This window comes from Gavialis gangeticus, unplaced genomic scaffold (genome assembly GCF_001723915.1).
Source record: "Gavialis gangeticus isolate Ggan-Ray unplaced genomic scaffold, GavGan_comp1, whole genome shotgun sequence".
Classification (NCBI taxonomy): Eukaryota; Metazoa; Chordata; order Crocodylia; family Gavialidae; genus Gavialis; species Gavialis gangeticus.
Window position 1 is genome coordinate 8646122 of NW_017729032.1, and position 16985 is coordinate 8663106.

Consider the following 16985-nt stretch of genomic DNA (forward strand, 5'->3'; position numbering starts at 1 on the left):
GTCAACCTCTGGGAGAGACTTCAAAAAATGTATTAAAAAATAAAATAAGGGGTTTGGAAGGAATGATGCATGCTCTAAAGAAAAGATGACACAGAATGAATAGAAATAGTCTATATTGCTCAACTGATGGCAAAGGAAGTGTAGGGTAACTCTACAGGTATTTTTAGGGTAGCTCTCCCATCCCCCACTGAAAGAAGAGGGCTTGCCTAGAGTATCCAAAACTGCATAAATGGGCAAGTACACTACTTCAAGCCATGTTACTAGGAGGGGCTCCAAATGGATGCATAAACAGCAGGTGGAGCGGGTGAGCATTTGGCCAGAACAATTTTATGGAACATCCTTCGTTGTGCAACAAAGGGCTTTGACCATAGCACATTTCTTAATTCATTGACTAAGTAGCCGTTAGCAACATTGTTAGTTACAGTTTCTAAGAGTCAGCCTGAATAAACCTAATTGTGCTAGACTGGTTTGTAACACATATTTTTACAGGGCTTCATAATATAATTGTTACGAAAGAGCGATTAATAGCTTGCCTTTATGGGTCATGGAAGAAGACAGACACATAGACCTGAATAACATAAATAGAGGAGTTAAGAACACCATAAAATGCCTTCATTTTGCTAGAGGTTTTTAAGACAAATAAAGGGCTAATCCCAAGTGTCTCCCTGAGACCATCACATGGGCCACAGATCTGTGTGGAGCAAAAGGGTTTTCCAGCATTTCAAACTCAAAAATGTTGTGTGGCAACGGGAAAGAAACAGAACTTTGTGCGTCATTGTGCAATTACCTTGAGACCAGCTACACATACAAAGTATTTACCATGCCACGAGAAGCTCCAACCAGCTATAAAGTTAGACCTCAAAAATGTGCTAGCTTCATAGCTGGTTGTTATCAAACTTTACTTTGCATGTGCAGTGAGGGCACATCCTGCAGGGTCTCCCTTGCTGCTGAGAGCCCTGTCAGCTGTGGGGGTGCATCATAGTCAGCCAGGGCAAGAGTCCTGCAGCTAAGGGGACTCGCATCCCCAGCAGCTGTGGATGCTGGGTCTTGGTAGCGCACCTCCCAATGCCACGACCCAACTGTGTCCTAGCAACCCTGGGATATGGTTGCAATCTCCTAGCCCCAGGGGGCAATGGAGCCCTCAGAGTTGGGAGATTGCAGCTGCCACAGTCTTCGAGCCTTAGGAGCTCCCCACAACCCTGAGGCTGAAAGATTACAGCTGTCACTATCTCCCACATCCTGCAGTCTCATGCACCTGAGGGGCTGGGAGATTGTGCAATCTGCATCTCCCAGCTCCAGGGGTGCATTGGGCACCCCTGCAGCTGGGAGCCCCTCAACTAAGAGCAGCTTGCTTCTTGCCAGTGCTGGGGGAGCCTGATTGTGAGCTCCCCCTGCACGGGCAACAAGGCCTGATGGGATCTAAAACACAATCCCACAATCACACCTCCTGCCATGCACATGGCAGGAGGCATGCTTGTGTGGATCACACATCAGTTCCCATTGTCCCTTTACCTGCACAGACTAAGAACTCTTGCTCCAGAAAGCTGTCCTTGCCTTCCTTTAAACTCTCCTCTGCCATAAGGCCGATTGAAGCTTGAAAATGGATAAGCTGCAGATGCATTGAAGCTACTGCTTATTTTGTTGGACAATATTGTCTCATTGTTTCCTTGCACACTCACATCTACATGTTTGTATCTAGTCCTTGCTTCTTCTCTTATACTGCGATTGTAAGATATTTAGGTCAGAGAATGTTTTTTGGATCCATGTTTGTATAGCGCCAAAGCTCAATGGGGTCTTGGTCCCTGGCTGGAGATACAAGACACTACAAAGTAATAAAAACATAATAGTAATAAAAGTTACTGGGTTCCAGCTGAAATGCCTGGTCTGTATGTCCTGCAGGAGAATTTCCAATGTGCAGTTTTGCTTTTACCTTTGTGCAGGGGAACGGGCTTTGTATACATTTTGTAAATAAATGAACCCCCCCTAAAGAAATGCTTAACTCCTGGGCTTCTCTTTCTTCCTGCAATTTCATTTAAACACTCGTCTTAACAGACAACATTTATTAATTTTTATGTTATTATAATAATACATAATTATAGTAATTACTGCTACTCTAACTCATAGTTTGCATCCAGTTATTGCAATTCTGACTGGACGAAATGCTGCAGAAAATGCCCGGGGCGTGGCAGAAGGACTTGAGTGGATGGCTTTACACAGTTATTTGCTTCTTATTTTTCATGTGGTTCTGCTAGGGATGGAGCTATAGTCAAAGTTACATGAGGCTTAAAAGGGTGGCCGGGCATTGCCTAATACAACACTGATGGCACATCACTTTCCAACTAAGAATCCAAGTAACTTTATGATGGCCAACTGACCCTCAGAGCACCTACTTCTCCCCACTCTGTTTATTCAGTATCAAAGGCCAGGCAGCCCTGTTACTTCCCCAGTGTCACAAAGATGTACACATATGGCCACCAAGATCTGCCAGCCTGTTGCAAGCTACAGAAAGCAAGCATTTGGTGTCCTGAGGCTATGCAAGGTACTTGATGTGGGTATTCTGTGTTTGGGGGCCATTCCTTACGGCTGTTTGTGGTATAAAAATACAGGTTTCCTATAGACTCCAACTGCTCCCTTTTGGGAAAATGAAGGGAAAGCTACATTTGTCTGCCCATGCTTGCACCAGACCCCTCTCTGTGGGTGCAATTTTTGGTAAGAACAAACACTTTTATGTTCCAGATGTGCTCTCCTTTGAAAAAGCTTAACAGGCTCAAATTCCATCTGTTCCTGTGGGTGTGAAAGCCCAATTTAATGATTAAAATGTTGCCCATAAGGAACAGCAAATACACAGAACAAAAAAAAAGATGGTTTGGTGTGAAAGGAACTGTCTCTTATTTGAAAACCTCATACTGAGCAGACAAAAGGAAGAGTATCTGTTGATGTAATATTTATCACTCAAATCAGAAATGCTGCAGTGATCAAAGAAAAAATATTTACCAGTGGGGTGCTGGGCATAGATGTTGTTTGAGTCTGAAAGCAGGAACAGTAAAATATTGAATCCTGAATACCATTTTAATACATTATACTCTTTTGACAATAGCTCTGCCCTGATATAATTCTAGTAGAAGTGAAAATATTAACGTAAGGACCAAAAGAATAACTTCAGAAAGAATCAATTTTTTCTCAGAAAAGGAGAGAGAAGACTTTGCATATTATGCTTTCATGAAAACTCAGCAATTCCAGCGCTACAACAAAACGACAAAAAAAGAAATCTCTTTACTTTGAACTTTCACTTTTATTTTATGCAATCAAAATATATCAACATTTAGTCAGGAACAAGGAGTTCTTTCTGAAGGACACACATTTCTGGCTCACCGTGGTAGATACTAGATAAGTCTCTAATTACTGTTACTTTTCCTTCCTTTTGTAACATTTTTTCCAGAGATGGTAAGAGAAAATGGACACCACTCCCCTGACTTCATTACCTCCCCCCTTAAGGAGTTGGAGCTTGTAAAAGACTTTGAGTTATAGTTGTACTGTGTAAATAGGAGGGGAATTTCATTTAGTCCCTAGGATTTAGGCCAAGATATTTAACTGTAACTATAACCATTTAGGAGGACCTTACCATCTGTGGCTGCCGTGGATTTGTGGAAGCCATAAAGGTTCAAATGTGAGAAAGTAAGAAGCCCCAGTCTGTTCTTGCACTGCTTTATACACAAAACTCATAGCCAAGCCATAATCTAAATCAGTGCTCCAAAAAGGCCAGGTAGGCACATACCAGATGTTGTAGAAGTACACCAGCCAGGAGCAACCTCTGAGGCTTTGTCACAGTCTTCTGAGTCAAAAGCTATCCCATCTCTTCCATGTCCAGCAGGCCTAGAATTACAAAACTCAGACTAGTAGTAAACTACCAGTCATCCAGCACTGGCTCCGAGGGCCTCAACAGTGAGTAGGGAGGGGTGAAGCCAGGGGCCCAACCATTATTTGCTTCTTCTCATTCCCTTGCTTCAAGTTGACTACCACGTGCCCAGGCCCAGATCCAACTAGCTCCTTTAAGCGTGAAGCATTCTTGCTTCCATTTGCTCCCTTGCGCAAGTCCAGAATCCCAGGGGCATTTCAGCCAACAACATATTTTCAGGCTCAGATCTCATTCGTCAGTGGTGTAACGGTTTGGCCCAACACAGGGATGGGAGCCAGATCCAAAATCTCACGAGACACCAGAAGGTTTAGGGTAGGTTCAGTCCTATCTCTCACCAAAACTCTTTTTTTTTTCTTCTCTATGCACTTTTCTTTAGGCTGCTCAGTGAGTTAGGGAATACTGGGCACATCTACACATGTGCTTTAATGTGCTGTAGACTATTTTACTCCGCATTAAAGCAAAAACCATGCTAATACACTAATGCACAATAAAAATAGGTTATTGCACTGTGTGGAAATGCTACAAGTTCATTATTTACTTGTTTTCTTCACGTACCAGTCTATTGTAGTGCCTGATTGTCCACTCCTTTGAACAAAGTGAATTCATGTACGCCATTGCACAGTGAGAGCGTAACGCTTCTATTCTAACCAGTATCAATTTTACACATCCTTTGAACTAACGTAAAAGCTACTTTATTAACTTATATGATCCCCCATTATTGTAGTGTCTGAGCACTTTACCTGTTTAAGTGCTTTCATCTACAACAGTCCTATGATGTGGGGAAGTGCAATTATTTCCATTTTGCAGAGGGGCAGACACAAAGAAGCTATGTAAAATCTGATGAATGGCATGTGACAGAGAATGGAGTTGTTCCCTTGTCTCCTACCACTGGACTACACTTTTTTTCTGATGGCACATGGTGCAGGCAATGGGGAACCAGCTGGGCTTCTGGAGCAAAGTTCTGCCATATTTTACCCCACCATTGTAACCTGTCTCCAGGATAATGTGTTTAGAAAAGCTCAATAAGAGCAAGATGATAATCTTACATCTAGCTGTGAAAAAAAAGCACACTATATAGCTGATCGATTGGATAAGCGCACACACACACAAATTATGCCCTTCCATGTAATTCTTCATGACTGAGTCTCTAAGCTGAGCTTAAATCATGGCAGCCAGGATATTGGTGGGAGGGAGTCTTCTCATTCCCTTCACTTGTCCCCCTCTCCTTACCTATCTTCCATATAAGGAGCAACAGTCTGGTATATCTTACACTGAAAAATAGTAATTCATGTAATCTTCCTTCCCTGCCCATGACAATCCCACACAACGCTTTAGTGGATCTTGAATGTTGTCTCTCTCCACAGAAGTGATTTAAGTGATGATATTTCAGCTTTTTAAGAGTTCATCCTAAGGACCCAGTGCACACACTAAAGTTATGATTGCACTGTCTTTTGTTCTCCTTCCCAGGAATGGAGGACAAACAACAGGTGCCCCATTGTATTAACCATCATACATGAAACAGGGCCCCTAAATTGAAGTGTTGGGTTTTTAAAAATACCACTTCAATTTACGTCCAATTAACCTCCCCCCACCCCCATGTCATGCACACACCCCACTGACTTACCTGCCTCTCCGGCAGTGGGGAGGGGAGGATGACCTGCCGGCAGGCGGAGCAGTCCATGGGCTTCAGGGGCAGCTGGTGCTTCCCTCCATGGCAGCAGTGGGGCCTCCCAGGCAGCACCCCCCCGCAAGACGGGACATCAGGCTCGCCACTTTTCTTGGGCAGAGCCTACTTTCCCAGGCTGCTGCCAGGCTTCCTGCGGAGCTGCACGGAGCTCGGTGCTTTGCTCTGCAGCTGTAGGCACAGCAAACTAAAACTCCTCAGAGGAGTTTTAGTTTGCTGCGTCCCAAGTCATTTAAGGTGCATTATGCCACTGAATTTCCTACAGCGGCAGGAATTAATGTGCAATACACTGCCAAGGCGTGCAAAGACTAACACCATTAAAGTGGTGCAAAAGCATTTAGTCCACTTTAAATTGTCGTGCACACATGCCCCTTGTTTCATCTACACACGGCCATAGGGATTTTCTCAGTACACCCAAGATATCTTCTCAGACTTTCATAGGTAATGTAACTTCCTTAATTACAATGCAGTGAGAGCATAATGCTCCGTGTAACCTCTTGTGGGATGTTCCCATTGTTATCTTGCCTAAAAAATAAACCTAAGGATGAATTTTACCAAAGTTAAAGAAAGTGACAATTTCAACAGAACCCATTTCTGTGAAGTTATCTCCAATCTCTCTCGCAGCAGTTAGCTAACCTATCAGATTTTTTTTCCTTTTTAAGGAAAAAAAATATGAAGAGGCTCATGCTGTTAAACTGAATATAGAAGTTCAATGAAATGTTCACAGGTAGCGCATGCAGCTCTTTATTCCATTCTCCCTGTTTTAAAAATAAAATTGGTTTTAGGGTTTAACGTATGGTTATATATTGTATTAACTGAGTGCAGCTTCTAAATGTCAGCTTGCCAAGAACCGTACCAAGGTTTTAAATAAAATCATAGGGGACTGAATAAGAACAGATTCAGAAGGCTTATCACAACTTCATTGCAAATAAACTTTTCCCCCCTATTATTATGCAGGGCAGAACAACAGCAGCTTCAGCTCGTGGAGAAGAATGGCTTTTGTTAGCCTGATTCCTAATGCCACAACTCCCATAGCAGTAACAATGGAAGGGCTGTAGGCAACTACAGCTTTTTCAAACTCCATACTCTTTAATCTTGCTCACAACACAGCTATAGGATGTGACGCTTAGAAAACCAGCAGCCACCACCGCTTCCTCTGAGAGCCTCCACTGTTGATGCCACTGATAGTGGCATTATCGTAGCAACTGTGAGAAAATTTAATGAAATAAGCATCACTTACACGAGCTTGAGGACCATGTGTTAGGACATCCTAAAGAGCAATTCTCTTTATTTTACTACTGCAGGCTCCTCCTGTGGCAGCGTGGAATAACTGTCTGGACTTTCCCCACACTTCAATAATACAATCGCACTGAGGCATTGTGGTTTTAAAAAAAAAGCCCCACTCACGGGGTGCTGCCGGGTTGGGGAGGGGGGTGATCCCTGCTGCCTCCCACTGCCCCACGCTGCATAGGGGGCTCTACCACAAGCCACCTGGCCCTCCCTCAATCTCCTGACACCCCCCGTGGCTGCCCTGCCCGGCCCAGCTCCAGCCCTTTAAGAAAAAATAAAAACAAGAAAAAACTCTGGGACTCAGTTTGTGCACAGCCCCCCCATGCAGCGTGGGGCAGCGGGGGGCAGCAGAGATCGCCCCTCCTGCCCTCCCACCCCCGCAGGGCAGGACTAGTGAGCCTGGGGGTTTTGAAGTGCTTTTTCCTAAAGAGCCAGAGCTGGGGTGGACGGGGCAGCCATGGGGGGAGTGTGGGAGTATGGCGGGGATCAGGGGGCTCCTGTAGTGCCTCTCATGCAGCAGGGGCAGTGTGGGGCAGCAGGGATCACCCCCCCTCACACCTGGCAGCACCCAGTGAGTGGACCTCTTTTTTTCAAAGTGCTGGGAGCCAGGGCTGAGGGGCAGCCATTGCCGGGGCTGGGAGAGCGGGCGGGGGATGGGCCTGTGTGATTCGGAGATTCAGCAGCAGCTGAATTTCCAAATCAGATTCGGCCGAATCAATTCAGGACAGTGATTTGAATCACCAAATCGAATCACTGTCCCCCGAATTGGCTGAATCCAAATCCAAAGCGAATACTAGCCACTTGCACAGGCCTAATTATCATTACGGGTGAAATAAAAACTGATAACACAATCACATATTTGCTTGTACCATGCATAGACTCTGAGACTGTAACCACTGGTAGGGCCAGAGCTGCTCAGCCTCCCAATGTCTCCTGTTCCTCACCTGCCATGACTTTAATGTTATTGAATATTGGCAAGTGGAGGAGTCCTAGGACCAGTAGCAGCTCCGCAGGTAGCCTGGCTTGCTCAATCAGACCAGCCACCTTACTCATGCCCTTTTGCCCATGTACACCCATGCAGAGTTCCTCCTTTACAGGGTTGACTTTCCGGTTTTCTGACGGCTTGTTGGTGCTCCAGCTGCTAAAGCCAAGGCCGCTTTTTCTCTCTGGCTATGCCTGTCTCAGTCCACTAATGAAGACCTCAACTCCTGGGTTGTAAGTCAGACCTTAATAGCCATCTCCCCATTCATCTCAGTGTGCCAGTGTCTGCCCACCAGCTTAGGGTAGTATCCTAGCCCCTATAACAAATAAAAGGAGTGAATTTGGGCATACCTGTCATGGTCTCCTCTGCCCCTGTAGCGGTAATCCAGTCCTCTGGTGCACAGGTCCAAACCGGACCAAAAAGTACAAGCTGTCCCCTTCACAACAAAAAAAAAAAGCAAGAAGTCTCCCTCCTTATGTAAAAGCAGCCTGCAAGCCTTACCTGCCTAGGCATCTTTCTTCCCCAGCTTCCCAGGGCTGCCTGCCTGCAGCAACACAGCACACCCTCCAAGCTCCTCTCCCTCCTTTGTCTTTGTATAGCCCCAGACTGGATTTAAATCCCCTAAACTAGCCTCCTTCTAAGCCCGCTGCATCCAGCAGCTACAAAGAGTGGGTCACTCATTAGCTTCCTGTCTTCATCAGTGCCTCCACCTGTGCACTGCATCCCTTAACTGCGTGCCCTCTCCACCTCACCAGTAACAGAGGCAGGGGTTCCCTGTTACAGAGTCCAGTCCATATGGTACTGACAAACTGCTCTGCTTAGTTCCAGTTTATCTAGACAGGTCCACAAGCAGCTGCCTAGTTTTGTTCCTCCTATTATTATTACTACTACTACTACTTAAATGTCAAATGTGTTTTGGACGTACCTCCAACATGCTAGGTTACCATGTTCCCCCCAAAAAGAAAGCATAGTCTTTGCTCTTAGTGCAAGAAGGAACTTGTAATCTAAGAAATATGAGCGCAGACTTTAGCATTTAAAAAACAGCCTTGAAACAGCAAAGTCCTTCCAGAAACTCCATTATGAAATGGCCCAAATCCTGACATGGAGTGAGTTGATCCCCTTTTGTGTCCAGCTCTACACACTCTAAGGAGAGAAGGATAAGACTGTATCGTAATGTCTGTGCGCCAGAGGCTAAATTGACATTGCCTTAATTCAGTTTTGCCTAACTTATTATGAATGCCTCACTTTATACCCATAGTAATTTCCCTATTTATATGGGTATGCAAATTACTGTATGTCATCGTATGTAACCCTTTGTGAGTGGCAGTGTAGAGCTGTGTTGCCGCAGGGCTAGATGAGGGAAGGAATGATAATTTTATGACAAGTCTCAGTCTCCCCGATTCCCTTCCTGGCCCCAGAGAAGAATATTTTCTCCTGTTCCTGACAACTTGTAGTGACCACTGCACCAGAGGCATCATCAAAATGCTACTAATTCACTGTCCATTAAAGCAATGCAGTAAGGAGTTACATATGGTAAATTATGAAAAAAAAAAAATCAAAATGTGGAAATGTTTTGTCTCTGAAATCTCTAAATGGGATGCTTCAGTGGGGTGGATGTAGCCATGTTGGTTTAAGGCTGCTGCTTTAATTTTTCGTTTCAATATCACTTTAGGTTGGAAAACCAATTTTAAAAACTAAGGGTATTTATTGTTGGGATTTTTTTTTTTACTGACCCCCCCCCCCCCAAAAAAAAACAACCTACCAAGAATATGGTTGACGGTCAACCTGAAAATGTTTTATTTCTTTTTTCTGCGCAGTTACCAAAGCACAGTGATTTGCATCATTCTTAGAAATGATCAACAAAGCAAGAATCTGGCCCTTTATTAATTTTTGTGTTTCACATATCTCTCTTCACTTCTCTTTCCCTTGTCTTTTTCCTTCCTGCTCCATTTTACACCCAAATTCTTCATTGGATTGAGTCCCTCTATGTCTGTGTCTGTTCTTGCCATTTTCCAGTTGATCTAATAAAAGGTATCATTTTGGAACCAAGAGTTCCAGTTTTTTGTATGTTTTTTTGTCTCAGACCAACACGGCTACCAAGTACACCCCTGAAACATGGAAGATGCTGAATTTTAGCCAATTTTGGATTTTAAATTTCATTGCAGAACAACAAGGAAGTTTTTTTGCCTCCCTGCCTGCCATGTGACACCTCCAGGGAAGGAATCCTGCCTGATCAACACATCAGAGAGCTACTCAACACAGCCCACAAAGACACTCTCATGGACCCAGAGGGACAGCCTTCCATCTTCAGCTCCCTCTGTGCAAAAATGAAGTTTATGTTCTACCTATGGGGACTTTTTACCATCTTGTACCATCTACACTTTTCCCAAAGCCTGATGAAGGGACTTTGATCCTGAAAGCTTGCAGAAAAGGACAATTTTCTTGCCATTTTCCAGTTAGTCTAATAAAAGGTATCATTTTGGAACCAAGAGTTCTAGTGTTTTGTATGTCTTCCCCCCACACAGACACTCATCCCATAGTCACAACAAAATAGAAACAAAGCTGCAGCACAAACTTTTAAACTAACACTGTTTGCCTAGGATAGAAATCAGGCAAAATAATTATCCTCCCTCCTTCTGCTTCTGATCTCTACTTAAACCACCACATTTCCTCTGCAGTACAATTAAAAAACATAATCACGGCTGGTGGAGGGTAGGGAAAGGATCTTCTGAATAATGAGACAGACATAATAACATTGTGCTGACATGTTCTGATTGACAGAGAGAGACAAGTCTTCCCATTAAGTGAAAACATGAAAGCTAGCAAGGACTATGCTGATAATGCTGTAAAGTCGAGCTGCTGGCCCTTTACATTTCAGAGATGATAAAATTCTGCTACTTTAAAAAAAAAAAAATCAGAGTTGAAACACTTAATCTAATTAACTCCTGCCCTCAAAGGAACTCATTTAGCATGTGTGTTACAGCTTTTATCTACAAAAGTAGCGAATTATCACCTGCTCCCTCAGAATGTCAGAAACTCTGCAAAGAGAGGAGGGACAAAACATGCAGCTATTATCCTTCTGCATCAAAGCTCATCTTCAAGATTGCCACAAAAAGAAATGCGACGGTTGAGTGTGTATAAAACTTTGGCTAGCTTAAAAAACAAACCCTAAAAGGGGCAAAAATGGATGTACCAGCACTTATCATAGATTTCATTGATTTTTAGGGTCAAAAGGGACCTCAGTAGATCATCATGTCAGACCCCTGCCCTGGGCAGGAAAGAGCACTGGGTTCAGATGACCCCAGCTAGGTGCTTGTCCAATCTCCTCTTAAAGACCCCCAAGGTAGGGGAGAGCACCACCTCCCTTGGAAACTCATTCTGGTTTTTGGCAACTGTCACCGTAAAGAAACTTTTCCTAATGTCTAATCTAAATCTGTTCTCCATGAGTTCATGCCCATTGATCCTAGTAACCCCAAGGGGCGCCGTAGTAAACAGAGTATCCCCTATTTCTTGCTGCCTCCCCACCAATGAATTTGTACATGGCCACAAGATCCCCTCTCAGCCTTCTTTTGCGGAGGCTGAAGAGATTCAGGACCTTCAATCTCTCCTCACAGGATCTTACCAATTCTCCACCCACCTGACCGTGCAGTAATTTACGCCACAATCACCTAATTTCTTTTTAAGAATGGGATGCAACACTGTATCAAAGGCCTTATCAGTTGTGTACCTATATTTTCATGATAAATTGTGACCTCCTTGTATGGAAATCAACTGATTTTAGGTGCTAGATAACTTGATAGTTTAATCAAGAAATTGAATTTATACTCACCAGAATTTGGAGACATGTTGAAGGTGCTTTTCTGAAGCAAACAGGACTATCAAGTGGGAATTGAGGGACTTGTCTTCTGCTGCTGGCTCTTGCCTGGCCAGCTGTGGCCTGGGGCAAGTCTGTACTCAGATTACAACAGAGGTTTGGAGGTTGGTTCTCACCATGTAGTTCTATACTGCATGTTGCAAAGGGGCACTACAGTTATAGAAATCAATTATTAATTATGTGTTTTGTATTTTAAAAATATCGTTATAAGCCATCATTCAGTGCTCTGGACACGTGCCATAAATTAAAATCGCAACCTTAAAGAAAAAAGGACCAGCCATTCATATATTCACCTCAGCTCACCCTTTCCTTAACCAACCTGAGGGAAGAAAGAGAGATTGGCTTCGTAGCATGCCCAGAAGGCTAATAAATCTGGGGTCTGGCAGATCAAGATGGGAGAGTAAGTCACAAATCTGAGAAGGCCTTACTGAAAATGCCTTTCTGGCAGTTCCCTTTGCTTACTGCTGAGGGTGCACCACTGCTTATCTAGCATACTTAGCCAAATCACACTTACCAAATGATTTGACTCTCTCTCAATATTTAATGTATTGATTTACTCTTGTGAGACCTGTGTGAAGAAGGGAAGTGCTGCTACCACCATTTTATAGCATATAAAACCCAGACCAGACCTCAAAACAGACTCGGATGCCTAAAGCAGTGGTCTCCAAAGTGGGGTGCGTGCACCCCAGGGGGTGCGCAAGACGATCCACTGGGGTGCGCGAAGAAAATATTAGAACTTTTATTTTTATTTATTTTTTATCTAAAAAAATAAGAAAGAAATTAAGCTTTATTACTATTTAATATACAGGTTGATACTGGCGCCCTCACTCAGTCCGTATGTCGGACAGTCGTGTGTCACGTACGGTACGGGAGGTATCCTGAGGGAAGAAGAGTTTGTTCGCTTTCAGCGCATTGCGACGTATTGAAGTTTACATGTGCCCGGTTAAGTGGATTTACGAAATATTTTATCTAGTTTTAACTAAATTAACCCTCACAAAATGGACAAGTGGCTTAAAAAGATTTCTGCAAAGAAACCGTGGATTGAAGATAATACTAATAATGCGAGCATAAGCGAACAGCAAGAAAATGGCAAAGCTGACACTTCTCCTAGTACAACCTCTTCGTCAGCCACATTACAAAGTAAAAACTAAATAATATTTTTTTTTTTTTAGTGAGAGCAAAAAGGTTTTTTGTACCATTAATAAAGTAAAAAATATATATATTTTAAAAATATTATTTCATCTTTATCTCATCCTTTTTTAATTTCTATTTTTATCTATGTTTTATAACGTACATAATATATTAGTACAGTAGAGTATGTATATAATTTATAAATAAATATACATATATTGGGGGTACGTGCTCAAATTTTTTTTGCTGATAGGGGTGCGCGATCAAAAAAGTTTGGAGACCACTGGCCTAAAGGTTAGATATCTCCAGTCCCAATTTTGAGGTGCCTGGATGACAGAATTGAGTGCAAGACCTTGTGAGAGGTATCTGGGTTCCCTCTAAAGTCCACAAGGCGAGTGAGGCATGTCAGGTCCCAAAACAACCACCGCTCTATGCAAGAAACCAGCAAAAAAAAGTAGCATTTCTGTGTACAACTTTCTAGAGCTAGCTAATAGGAAACACTTAGGACAGGACTGTGCCATAAACCCAGACCTTCAGAAATACAGGGCAGAAGGGAAGAACCTCATACCTGCTACCCTGAATGGAAAAACCGTTCTTTCAAAAACCAAGCAGGGAGCAGTTATATTCTAGTAAAGAACATAAAATAGCCATTTCTAAGAGCTCCTGGAACATGAGAACTCCTGTACAATTAGACCTCGACGCTGCAGAGCCGGGCAGCCTAGGGTACTACAAACTACTCCTAATGCTTTGCTTGGTCCTTGAGAGGCTCAGAAGTGCCAACATTTTGATCATTTGACAAGACTTGCCGAAGGCTTATCTCACCCTTGTGAACCTTGCTGGTTCTGCAAGTTGAAATGAAACTTAAAAGGGTGCTTTGATAGGCCCTAACCATGGACCACGTCATACCAGGGGGACATTCTGAAATTCTTCATTTGCTACTTAAAACATGTTGCAGCACCTGACCAATATCTGGCAATGAAAAACCCATGAATGCTCCATAAACAATTTGTATTTTAGGCCTCAGCCTTAAAGTACAACATCGCATGATGCTGAGAGTCTGTCCGTTTGACAAGCAAATGAACCATTTTCCCCTAAATCCTGCAGCATCTCTAGTCTGTGAGCTTTACAATAGCAGCTTCCATCAGCAGCAGCACAGAAGGTGGGGGCACTGCCGCTGAAGGGGCCCATCTGATCTCTGCAAGGGACCGACCCCGGCAATGGAGAATGAATGACTAGATCTGAGACTGATTGCCATGTCTGGACTACTGCAAGCTCCAGGAACCCTGAACATGCCTAGGGCAGCCCTGACAAGCGAGCTGAACCTGGCAACGGCAGTACTTGCAGAGAGGTCTGGCATCAAGGAAGCGGCAGCAGGAGAGGATGTAACTATCGAGTGGTTCTCTGCCAGAGAAGCCACAGGCTCCCTTCTGCCTCCCTCCACTTGGAAGAAATGCCTTCCCATGAAGCCAGGTGTGCCTCCCCTGCACTGAGCTGGCCAGAGCTAGAGACCAACCAGAGGTACCCTGCTCCATAAATGAAATTTCCTCATCAAGATCACCAGAAAGAGCTGACGGGAGACACCCAGAGCACCCTTGAAAAGGACTCCAGCTCCACCATACAGCAAGGCTATTATCTTTACTTCGGTAAAGATATCTTTATCTACAAGGTTGTTATCTTTAGTTTGTGTGGGCTTTTGAGAGAGGGAGTGCTTTATTTTTGTCATGTGGAATTTGGTTGTTCATTTATGTGCTAGCCGCTGTTCTTTCACATTTTCTCTTCTTTAAAATGTCTTTCTGTTTTACCTGGAATATTAATAAAAAACTTGTTTGCCTTGTAATCTAGCTCTTGGTCCCTGTAACACTAATTGATAATGTTGCTATTCCTAATCTCTGACAGATTGTGCACCACCCACTGAAAATGATACAAGCTTAAGTGCCACCAGCGAATTTTTCAGTTCAACCTTAAGTACCACCAGCAAATTTTGTAATATAAAGGAATAATAATAAAACTGTTAACATACCGCTGACAGGTTGTCTGCGTACCACTGCGGGTACACCTCCCAGAGACTGGGAACCGATAGGGTCCATTACTTTATACAGTCTCCAGCAAACAGCATATGAGCTGTTAGCTACCATAGATGCTACATCTCTGTACACCAACATCCCTCCCCAGAATAGATTATAGGCCATAAGAAACATTATCACCGGTGATGACACTGCTTCTGTTTCCTTTGCACTCTTCAGTTTTGTCCTCTCACACAACTGTTTCAGATTTGGAGACTTCTTATACCCACAAGCAAATAGGTCTACCATTGGCATAGATATGCCTTCCTCCTGCTCTGAGATATTTATGACAGACCTTGAAATCGACTTTCTCCACAGATGCCCACTCATCCATCCCCCTGGTATACCTAAAGGACACGGATGGCAACATCATGGGTGGGGAGTGTGGGGCACCAGCAGGGCTTGGGGGCCATTGTATTGTCAGGGGACTGGCATAGCAGGGCTGCTCAGTGCCATAAAGTAGTCGGGGAAGCCATAGCTGGACCCACATTCTGGTGAGCAAAGGAAGTAGGGGGAGCACTAATTTTCCATGATAAAAACGCCAAAATCAAATACCAAAATTCTAATATAATAAAAACCTCATCAGTTCCAGCTGTGTGTCTGTCTGTCCGTAACGCTCCGGGCACATGTGGATCCTGGAGCCTTACAGACAACAGATAGACAGGCGGAGGCAGTGTGGGTCATGCTGTGCTCTGCTGCACGGCGGGGAGGGGAGGCGAGGGGAGGAGGGGGCATGGCTTATGGACCTGCAGGGAGCGTTGCACATGGCACAGGTGGCATGGCATGCGGCCACAACGTGCCATGCAGGGAGCAGGCATGCGGTGCTTAGGCAGAGCCCTCCAGTTGCAGCAGTTGGCTATGGGGAGGGGCATGCACCCCATGCCCGCTCCCCATGCAGCACCCTGCGGCCATGCCCCACCCCCCAATGTGGGCATCGCCGACTAGCTGCAGCCCTGGGGTGCAGGGTGCACGGGGAGCCAGCATGGAGGTGCGTGGGCAGCTCCTGCCAGCTGCAGAACGTGGCTGCAGGCCGGGGTATGCCCCCGATGCCCCCACTTCCTCCCGCAGAGAGTGACTGCCAGCTGCAGTGACAGGGTGCACTGGGCGTAGGGGCAGAGGGTGTGAGGTGCGGGGGGTGCATGGGGAGCTGGCATAGGGGCATGTGGGCAGCATCTGCTGGCTACGGCATGGGGTCATGGGGTGGGGCGCACCCCCCACATGGGCTTCCCGTGTGGCACCCTACAGCCACATACCATGCCCGCCCTGTTCCCTGCACCACACCGCATGGCCATGAAACATACCAAGCAGCCAGTGGCTGCACTCCCACCATGGCTGCTCCCCATGCCATATCCCTTGGCCATGTGCCACCCCACCCACAACCATGCACCACGCCCTCCATGCCCTGCGCCACTTCCTGGGGTCGCTCCCCATGCCACACAGCTGCAGCCTGCAGGTGCTCCCCGTGCCATGGCCGTTCCCCATACCACGCCCTGCAGCCATGTGCCAACCCCTCTGCATGCCCATGTGGCACACCACCCCATGCACAAAAGCCCGCCAGCATCCCATGGACCCCCATGCCACACCTGGAGCCACTCCCTGCACCTTGCACCATGCTGACCAGCCATGTGCCACCCCTCCTGCACACCTGCATGGCACGTCCCCCCACACACCATGCCAGCCCCCTATGTGCCATGCTCCCCTGCACACTGCACGCCACACCCTGGGACCTGCTGAAGGGATTTTGACAGCATTTCTGATGTCATAGCCACAATCATCAAGAGAATCTTTCTAAAACGTGCTTTGGGTAAAAGTTACTCTAGGCAGTGGGAGGAGATGGCTCCAAGTCAGGATGACCTGCTGTTGCCCTGGTCAGAGCTTGTGTGACTTTAAAAGAGTGATTTTCAATCAGGGTATTAGAGCACTGTGGGGTACCATGAGATCCTCTTAAGGATCCTGTGGCGTGCTGCACAATATTAGCACTGTTAGGTATGCAAAACACCCATGCATGATTCACAACACAGACAAGATAGAGAAGGTAGGAAAGG